At 43.5% G+C, this 9,706-nt stretch overlaps 1 long non-coding RNA gene across 1 annotated transcript; it reads right to left on the bottom strand.

Annotated features, from left to right (window-relative positions):
• Positions 1-2,319: 2,319 nt before the first annotated feature.
• LOC125692888 (uncharacterized) lies at positions 2,320-5,313 on the bottom strand. The gene is made up of 3 exons (XR_007376914.1): positions 5,204-5,313; positions 4,796-4,904; positions 2,320-3,550 (listed from the first exon to the last, which is right to left on the bottom strand). It is a non-coding gene; the product is annotated as an uncharacterized LOC125692888 (long non-coding RNA).
• Positions 5,314-9,706: the final 4,393 nt, after the last annotated feature.

Here is a 9,706-nt window from a genome sequence, read left to right as displayed (position 1 = left end):
CAACTCAGTCAATCAATTCTATAAACAAATGAAATCTATAGAAGCTATTAGAACAATATTTTAGAAACACAGAATAATAGAATGGCCTGGTTTGAAAAGGGCCACAATGCTCATCCAGTCCCAACCCCCTGCTATGTGCAGGATCACCAACCAGCAGCCCAGGCTGCCCAGAGCCATATCCAGCCTGGCCTTGAATGATGCTTTCAGCACCAAATGCTTCTCAAGATAACAGACATGAAAGAGAGACATTGCTGGTGGTCACCTGTGAGTGTTTGAAGCGACAGACCATTTTCCCTCCATCAGTAGAAAGAGCTGCCCAGAAGTTGATGGCATCTCTGTGAGCGCTGGCAGTTGCAAGAGAGAAAAGCCAACTCTGAAGGTTCTCCACCCTGCTTTGCTCTCCGGAGGGCAGTGCATGTTGCACAGCTGCAGTTCAACATGCTCCCAGCACACATCCCACCACTTCCCATATATAAATTCACATTTCATACATTATGCAGACTGCTCAGACCAACTTCAAGTGTTCTGACTTGCTCGTAAGTAATAGGATTAGAACATTTTAAAAAAAGTAGAAATATTCTGTGATGCACACCTTGCTGAAGGAAACTCACCCTGCCTTGAAGGAGCACAGAGAAGAGGTGGATTTTATTCTGCTTTCTGCTCTCCATCTGGGATTTCTTCCAACTAAAATCTATCAAATCAAACCCCCGTTCCACAAGTGACTTTAATGCTCGAACTGCAGTAGAAGTGATTAGAGAAATACTTACACTGGAACATAAATAATTGTAAAAGTTGGGATTAGAAGCCTATGGGAGCAGCATCCTTTCATGAGAAAGGATGAGCAGAATGCATTTTCCACCCTGTTTTGACTTGGAATGCTTCCACCCACACAGAAGGCTGTTACTGTGAAAGCTGTAAATGTTTTTCTGTAAGGGACATTAAAGCACTGGGGCTGCTGTATGAAGCTGAATACGGAAGGCTTTTTTACAGCTGGTAGTTTAATGGTAATTGGTCCTTGTCACTCTCACCTGTTTCAGGCACTGAGATTCCTGAACATCCTGCTGTATAATTCAGGGCTGATTTATGGGAAGAATGACAAAACATAACCAGTCTCAATGGAAACATAACTCCCCTTGAACAGGAAAGTTCAAGTTTACCAGAAAGAGGTCATTTGAGTTTGTTTTACTGTGCTCCTTGGTCCCGGACTCAACCTGCTCTTTCAGGAGGGCAGGTCTTTGAGGAATTTCACCATATAAAATACTGAAGAGACCTCAAGCCACTCTGAGGAGCAAAGACTTAATGTGAAGGACCAGCTCCATCTCCACATTGCCCAAACCCATTGCACCAGGTCCTCCAAGGAACAAGCCTGAGCACAGTTCTGAAAAGGAGCTGCATAAACAAATTTTACCTTAAAATAAAGCAAACATCCTCTATAGGGGACAACTGTCAAGGTACGTTAGAGGCATTTCTAGCAATGACCATTTCAGAAGTCACCGAGGTGAGATAAAATAGTTTAGCGTCACAGAAACATCAAGGCTCTAAGATCTTCTAGTCCAATAGTCCACATACACAATATTGACCACTAAAACATATTCCTCAGTGCCACACAGAATCATAGAATGCCCTGGGTTGCAAAGGAGCACAGTGCTCATCTCATTTCAACCCCCTGCTGTGTGCAGGTCACCAACCAGCAGCCCAGGCTGCCCAGAGCCACATCCAGCCTGGCCTTGAACGCCTGCAGGGATGGGGTATCCACAGCCTCCTTGGGCAACCTGTGCCAGTGCATGTTTAGGAATGTCTTAACTCCAGAACTTCATACTGACAAGGAAAGCATCTAAAGTATGTGCATGATCTTTTTTTTTTCCTTTTTCTCCAGTGAAAAATTAGGCAAAAGGCACAAATGTACAAACACAAAGAAGTTTGGACTGAATATGTACCCAAAGCAAACTAATTGATTTCATAGGATTTAACCATTCTCTTTTAAAGTCAAGGTAATAATTTGGAAAGCCAGCAGCTTAGCATTGATCTGTGACAAGAGGACACCATCGGAACACCAACCAAGGTTACAGTCAACGAGAGGGGAAAGAAGTGACCTGAGACTGGCAATAAGGCACAAGGTGAATGGCTATTCAACGACTGAACAATTTCCCCTTACTTTCTCAATCAGCTCTTAACACAGAGGTACATAAACTATTCCAGCACAGCTCAAGGCAACAGAGCTTGCTGCATTTCAGACCAGTGAGTTCAGCTTCTGTGAAAGCAAAAATAGTACAATTCACCAAGTTCAAAAATTCTGTTTAATATACATGGAAGCAGCAGGTAAGGGTTCATTAACAGCTGTTTGGCGTAATTACTGCACATGTATCAATGTCTGTTTTTTAAATATATACACAATTTTAACATCTGTGGGAGGCAAAGGGAAGACCGAGAATGCTGAGCTGGAGCCATCACTAAGGCAATAAAAAAATAATTGATAATTTGTAGAGAGACATTATCATATCTGCTTCAAATTTTGATATTCAGCATCTCCCTTTTGTTTTTTCTTCTTCCCCCCCCCTCCACCTCTCCTGGTAGGCAGCAGTGGGTTGGGACATACTCAGCTCTCCTTGTTTCAAAAGAAAGAAATCAACCCCCTGAGCCATCGATCCATTGTCATGTTAAGAAGTACCACATTTACCACCAGCAATGCACAGTCAAGCAATCAATTTCCCAGTTGCAGGAGGTGCAGCGTATTTCTGCCATCAGATTCAGGTAGCTTAAGAAGCTAATCACAGCTCAATTAAAAGTTACTGCTGCCAGTTGGGAGCGAATACATGAAAACACCTGATTTATTTTAAAATAAAGCAAAGCCGTATCTTTTGAATGATGGCTAAATTGTAGCAATGGTTGTGCACTCCCACAAGAAGCATAAGGAACCATCAGCAAGAGCTGCACCTTCCACCACTCATATCCAGGCACATTTATGCTCCGGGTCATTTGAACAACTTCCAAAAGTGAAATGCAGCTGCTGAGAGCCCACTGGAGGCTGCAATGCAAGAAGGAGCAGCACCTGCTGGGCTGAACATGGCAGTTCAGAGCACAGGAGCTCCACAATGAGTTGGCGATGAGTTGAGAATATACAAAACAATCCAGTGCCTGAGCAGCCTTCAGCAGTTTTAAGCTCCTCTCTAATTCCTAAACTACGTGAAGCGTTACCAAAAGACCCAAACGAGCCTAAGCCAGCCACATTAAACAACTATTGGTATCTTCTAACAGTTCACTAATTTAGGAATGCCCCACACAGCACCTACTGCTGCAACCCAACTACCCAAATGCATCGTGCTCTTAGGGACAGGCTTGGGGTGCTGTGACCACTGCCTCCAGAAGCTCATGTCCCACATGAGCCCCAAATGCCAGCAGCAAGCATTGCCCTGGCCCAGCACCATCTGCACACACCGACAGAGAAGCAAGGCTTGTTTCTGGTATGAGAGTGAAGCGTGAATGTCCTTCTGTCCAGATAGAGCAAGAAGCCAGAGGAGGATCTTCACCATCACATTCAGCCCTTCTGCTCCTTGGGGCCAGAAAAGGAAGGGAGAAAAAAGCACTGTTAGATCACATCCAGAAGCAGATAAGAGATATCCAAAAGCAGATATTTCTCTCAGTGTGCCATCATGCCTTCTTCCGCTATGAGGAAAATACTATCCTGAAGGCAGAGCAAACTTCACAAACAAATGCAGAAACAAGAAAATCGGAGATTTCTTTCCTTAGATAACTTTTAGTGTTATCTCCAGAAGATTTCTCTGGCATTCTAGTGTCAGAAACGCATCTTTCCTCCTCCTTCCTATCGTGCAGACCATAGGAAAGCAGCAAAAAAATAAGGCATATATCCTTTAGAAAAAAACAGCTCAAATTTATTTCCCTCCTTCCCAAGAACGCTGGTAAGTTATAGCAACATTCACCTTCTCACCTTTGGAAAAATATCCTTCATTTCCTGGTCTGAGGTTGTCCAGCTTCAACCTCTGTCACCCTCAGACAAAGAAATCAATACAAACAGAAGCATTTCAGCTTTCTGGGAAATGGCAGTGGGGTCTTTGACACGTCAGGAGGCCACCGTGTGCTGTTTGCAGTGCATGGCAGGGAGCAGCTGCACCAAGGAGAAACCACCTCCTACTGGGGAGGAAACCCCAAATTATACAGATATGAAAGCCTTTTGATTTTTTTTTTTTGGGGGGGGGGGATTTTTTATTTTATTTATTTTTAATTTCTGAACTAGGATAAGTTTAGACTGGATATCAGGAAAAACTTCTTCACAGAAAGGGTTGTTAAGCACTGGAATGGGCTGCCAGGGAGGTGGTTGAGCCACCATCCTTGAATGTGTTTAAGAACAATGTGCTCAGGGACAAGATTTAGCAGAAGGTTGTTAGGGTAGTATGGTTAGGCTGTGGTTGGACTTGATCTTTAAGGTCTGTTCCAACCTGAGCAATTCTATGATTCTATGACTATAAAACAAATATCAAAAAGGAGAGCACTTGAGACAAAAACTGCTTCTCAAAAGCAATACAAGAATGAAGGTAACTTCTGAGGTCAATGCTGCCCCGCAGACTGAGTATTACTCTTTGGGATGGCTGCTGTGAACATCTATGTGCCATCAGCTCTGAGAGTGGGGCACTCGTGAGTAGACATAAAACCAAAGTATTGAATCTATTCTTTCAATTTTCTTTTGCAACACTTTCTGTTTCTGAAGCAACCTATGCTTCCTGCACAGGGTTCTGCTGCAGGAGCACCTGGACAGATGGTGACAGTATGAGAACTTGACCTGGACTGCAATGGGAGTTGGACGTTCACAGCAGGAGTCAATACCCAACTGGACCTGACTGCCTCTTCACATCAGTGCCGCTCAGGTTCTGCCATCTCCACTCCTTGTCCTGAAACAGTGGATGAAAATAAAGCAGAAATCAAGGAGGGGGAAAAGAAATAAAGGATCAATCCTATTTCCACTAAAGGCACTAAGTTTTAGTTTCAGCTGACAGCAAATGCAAAGTACTTTTGAGGGGGAAAAAAAAAGGAGAGCAGGAAAAGATCTGAGAAAAAAAGAGAGATGGTGTCAGTAAGCGTATAGTCAGTGAATATGAAGATGTTAAAATTATGAAATAAACAAAAGAGTTTGGCACAGCAGATTATAATAACAAAAAGAGAATAGATAGAAAGTAGATAGAAAGCTTACCCACATCCTGGGCTCGCTGCAAAACTCCAGAGGAGGGATCTCCAGAAGAGATCCTTTCCCACTGGCAGTCACTCTTCAATAGGTCTAGGAGAAGTGCAGCCAGGCTCCAGCCCTTCCAGTAGCACAGCTGAATTGCCTTTACCTGTGCTCCCAAGGCTGACTCGTGGCTCGCCTCAGGTGATCAATCAGAGGTTCAGGCCGTGATTCAGCAGTTCCCATACAGTAAGCAAATGGAAAAGAGAGCAGCAAGTTCTCGTTCAGCAGGCACCTTACATGTGGCTTCACCTTTAGAAAGCAGAAGAGGTCCAGAAAGTTTCCCATTTCAACAGGAGCATCCATCAGCAGGACCAGATTCTGCCCTGTAGTGCACAGAGCGGGGGTCCCACAACCCACCCATCTCTCAGTGGCCTTTGGACAGATACAACCTCATCTTCTGCTCCTCACGCTGCCAGCAAACACCAAAATCACATCTGTCTGTGCTCTGGATGCTCAGCTCTGTACGGCAGTCCCACACTCATCCCACACCAAGCACTGAAGAAACTCCCAGAAACACAAGCAGCAAGAAGAGACCGTGCTCCAGGTTTTGTCCTATGGTAACCAAAGGAACACTTGTAGCACCATCGAATGTTTTTTTCTTTAAAAATATTAACTTCAGTGCCTTCCACTCCAGTGAACAAGGATCTAACACTCCATTTGCCATAATCTGCACCTACATACTGAGTCTTTCACTTAAATGTATCTATCATATTTACATCGTCGCTGCAAACAGACAAGCCTTCCAGAAATGGCAAAAAGTGAAATGTGTTTCCCTGTACTTAAATGGGCATTTCTGCTCACAGCGACACCTTATTTGTATGTGGAGTGAAGCACAAAAGTAATAGCCATATCTGAATTTCTGGCAGGAAAGGAGCTTGATGGATACCTTTACAAAAACAGCTTCAAGATTTTCAAAACACTACAGAATGTGAGGACAAATGTCTAAAGCTAGAATGCATTTCATGGCAAATTTACAGCTAGTTTGAATGAACAGTCAGGGAATATGTCCCTGTTTATTGCAAGGAGTCAGACTGGGGGACCTTTAAGGGCCCTTCCAACTCAAACTGCCCTATGGTTCTGTGCAAATAAATATTACAAGCTATGGATACCTTTCCTAAGGCCTGAGAATGAAGTAAGTTATTATACATTATAAAAAAACTGACTTATTAAAGCTTGAATGAGGCTTAATAATAGATCTTTTAAAATAAAATGGCAAAAATAATTTCAGTAATTCTGTGCTTTGGTTCTAACATGGGGGAAAATGGCAGAGTATTCAAATGTCATTTCCTTCTTGGTTTGTAAAAGTAATGTGATGCATTGCACCGGCTCCTCTGGAGGCTGCTGCGCTGGGATGGAGCTACTTGAACACAGTCAAGGGCAACCTGCACTGCCCTCCAGATCCATGGCAGTGCTGACCTGCATGAGCATGGTGACAGGCTGTAACCAAAACTACCAACTTTAGCCCCCTCTCTGACATTTTAGCTCCCTTAATGAGAACGTTGGGTCATCAGGCAAACTGTAGCTTTGTTGCAAGACCCCATTGCCTCTTCCATTAGCAGACACACTTATTGCCACAGTGCTCCTGACACGACTTGCTGCTGAGGGACCAAAGACAACCGCTGTGCTGACAGAGCAGAATGAACCCTGAAGTGGGAATCAAAGAGGAGTGCATGGCCTCAGTGTCACAGAAGCTCTGTCATCATGAGGCTTCTCTGTTCATTTCAGGGACAGCAGTCTCTCTCAGCACTTTCAGTAAGGAATCACAGAGCAGAGTTTATAACTGAAGTGAATGCAGTGTTAAGAAAAACAATGTTTTTCTGAACAGCTGTAACCAGTAACATCTTAGGCAACAGTAAATGAAAAACTTTACGTATATATGTATGTGTGTGTGCATATCCTGTCATAATCATAATGCAGACCCACTGTTCAGGATCAGTTTTTCATTTAGAGACGATTCCAAAACCTTCTGAAGCCAACAGGGCCATTACACGAACTTCAGGAGGCTCTTTGTGCTGCTACTGAGCAGAGAAAGAAAGATGCAAATCAAGGCAATGGTCAGAACCAAAATGTATTTAACCAAAATGCAGGAGGTGCACTCAGAGCCTGCACTCCCTGCATAGAATTTATTTTAAATTTTAATGCTCTGTCATCGTGTTTAATGAACGGGAATCGTACTTAGCTTAGCTACAGGGCAGGTTCTCCAACAGAACTACTTGGGAAAGTGAAAATCATCCTGCTCACATTACCTTAATATTTCACTTGCATTCATAACCAAGTCCCTCACATGGAAAACAGCCTCAGCTCCAACTGCAAGCAGAAAATCTGCCCCAAAGCCTCAGCAGAGACAGAATTGTTCTGAACGTAGACTGTTGATATTCACCCACACCCTTTGTATTGAATATATAGCCCCAACTTGTTTCTAAAATATATATTTTGAGAGATTTTTACAGGTTAATGTCATTCAGAGCTGCACCTGAAGAAGCCATGAATGTAGCTCCTCAAATGGTGCTCTGAGGGAGCATATGAGCTCACAGTGGGAATCAGAGCTGAACCCCACATCACACCTCAAGGAGAGACCTCATGGGGCCGTGGTTTGGCCACTGCTGCAAGGCAGAACAGGGCCTCAGTGGTGTCTCTGGCACAGAGAAAAGAAGGGACAAACTGCATCGTGCAGATGGCCCAACAGAACATCCCTTAATGAGCAGTGACAGTTCTGCTGTATGAGGAGCCCAGCTCAGCACCTTTACAGGCAGCAGCTCTGCCAGAGGCCACAACAATAACGCTGGATTGAGAAGCAGAAGAGAAAAGTGAACGCTAATTATTAATTAGTAGAGCTTCAGGCAATCATGTAACTATCAATGGAAAGCTCAGACAGATACCTGACAAAATCAGAAAGAGAGCAAAACAGAGTGACAGGATGCGGGGCCAAACCTGACAAAAGTGTCGGTTCAGTCTCCAGGGAAATTACACCTTTCACGTCCATTTACATCTGATGTAACAGGGAAGTACAATAAAGAAGAGTGATTCAGTCCCACCAAAGGAACTCAACGTGACACACACTCTGCTTCTAGGCATTCACTCCACAATTATTTTAAATTGTTGGCGTCTGCGTGGCATGGATGAATTATATGAGCGCTGGAAAATTAATGTGTTGAAAAGCATGAACATATTTGCTTTCTTTCAATTCTACCCTGCACTTAAAGTCTTGGAAAGAGCACTCCAAGTCCCAGCTATTTCCTGTTAAGAATAGGCTGTGGTTGGCCCAAGTCTTTCACTAGGTCTTTCCTATGCAAATCTTGGAGGGAATTTGGCTTGTACATTCTGGATAATTCTTTGCCACATCTCAAGAATCACTGAGTCATGGAATCATAGAATGGCCAGGGTTGGAAGGGACCTCAAGGATCACGAAGCTCCAACTGCCCGCCACAGGCAGGGCCACCAACCTCCACATTTCATAGCAGCCCAGGCTGCCAAGGGTCCCATGCAACCCGGCCTTGAACACCTCCAGGGATGGACGGGGCATCACAGCCTCTCTGGGCAGCCTGAAGAGCACAGCTCTCCTCCATGCCCTTTACACATTGCTTACAGCATAGCAACAATTTGTTGTCAGGTTGCCCAATGGCAAATTCTTAGGGGATCTCATAGGTTGAACATCAGGAAAATCACCCACTTTTTTGACATTTCAATATCATATGTATCTGAAACGCATTCACAATTAGAAAAAAAAAATCAGAAGTGATAAGTGCATGTGGAGTTAAATTTCTAAGTCTTGCTCTCAACATGAAGAGGATTTGTATTGACATGTGGGGATAAAACTTCAAGGCAGAGTCCACACTCATGTGAGTGCCTCCTGCACTATTTACACAAGCATTAGAACTTGCTCAGCCAAAATGGACCAGCGCCCGACATTAGCACACAAGTCAACTTTTGTGCCTATCCCTTATATTTTCTCCTAAAACCCAAGAAAAAAAAAAAAAAAAAAAAGAAGGGTGAAATTGAAGTCTCCCCCACACATTCGGAAAATCTGTATTCTGTGCAAGGTGCAGAACACTCTTTGTGACTGATGTCTGAACTACACATCTTTGAAACATGGTGTTTAAGATGGAGCAAAAGCAGGAAAACAAATGTCACATTTCTTGGTGCCGGAGGTTTTTTTCTCCCCAAACAGAACTCTTTTCTAGAGGTCAATTTAAAATAACTTCATGTTTCTATCTTCACATTCAACAGCATAAATAGATACATAAATAAATAACCAATTATGAATTTTCCTTCTTCTTTTTCATCCCAACTATACTGTAGCGCTTCCCTTGCTGCTATACCAGACTGTTCTTTCCTGGTTTGGGCACAAAGAGACATTTTAAGACAGTTCACTTCCCAGCCTATCCAAACAGGCTCCATTCTCACTGAACTGAAAGCAACAAGACACACGTCTGCACTCCAGATGTGTCTGATACACCTCCCATCTTT

Source organism: Lagopus muta, chromosome 5 (genome assembly GCF_023343835.1).
Source record: "Lagopus muta isolate bLagMut1 chromosome 5, bLagMut1 primary, whole genome shotgun sequence".
Taxonomy (NCBI): domain Eukaryota; kingdom Metazoa; phylum Chordata; class Aves; order Galliformes; family Phasianidae; genus Lagopus; species Lagopus muta.
This window is presented reverse-complemented; position numbering and strand designations above follow the sequence as displayed.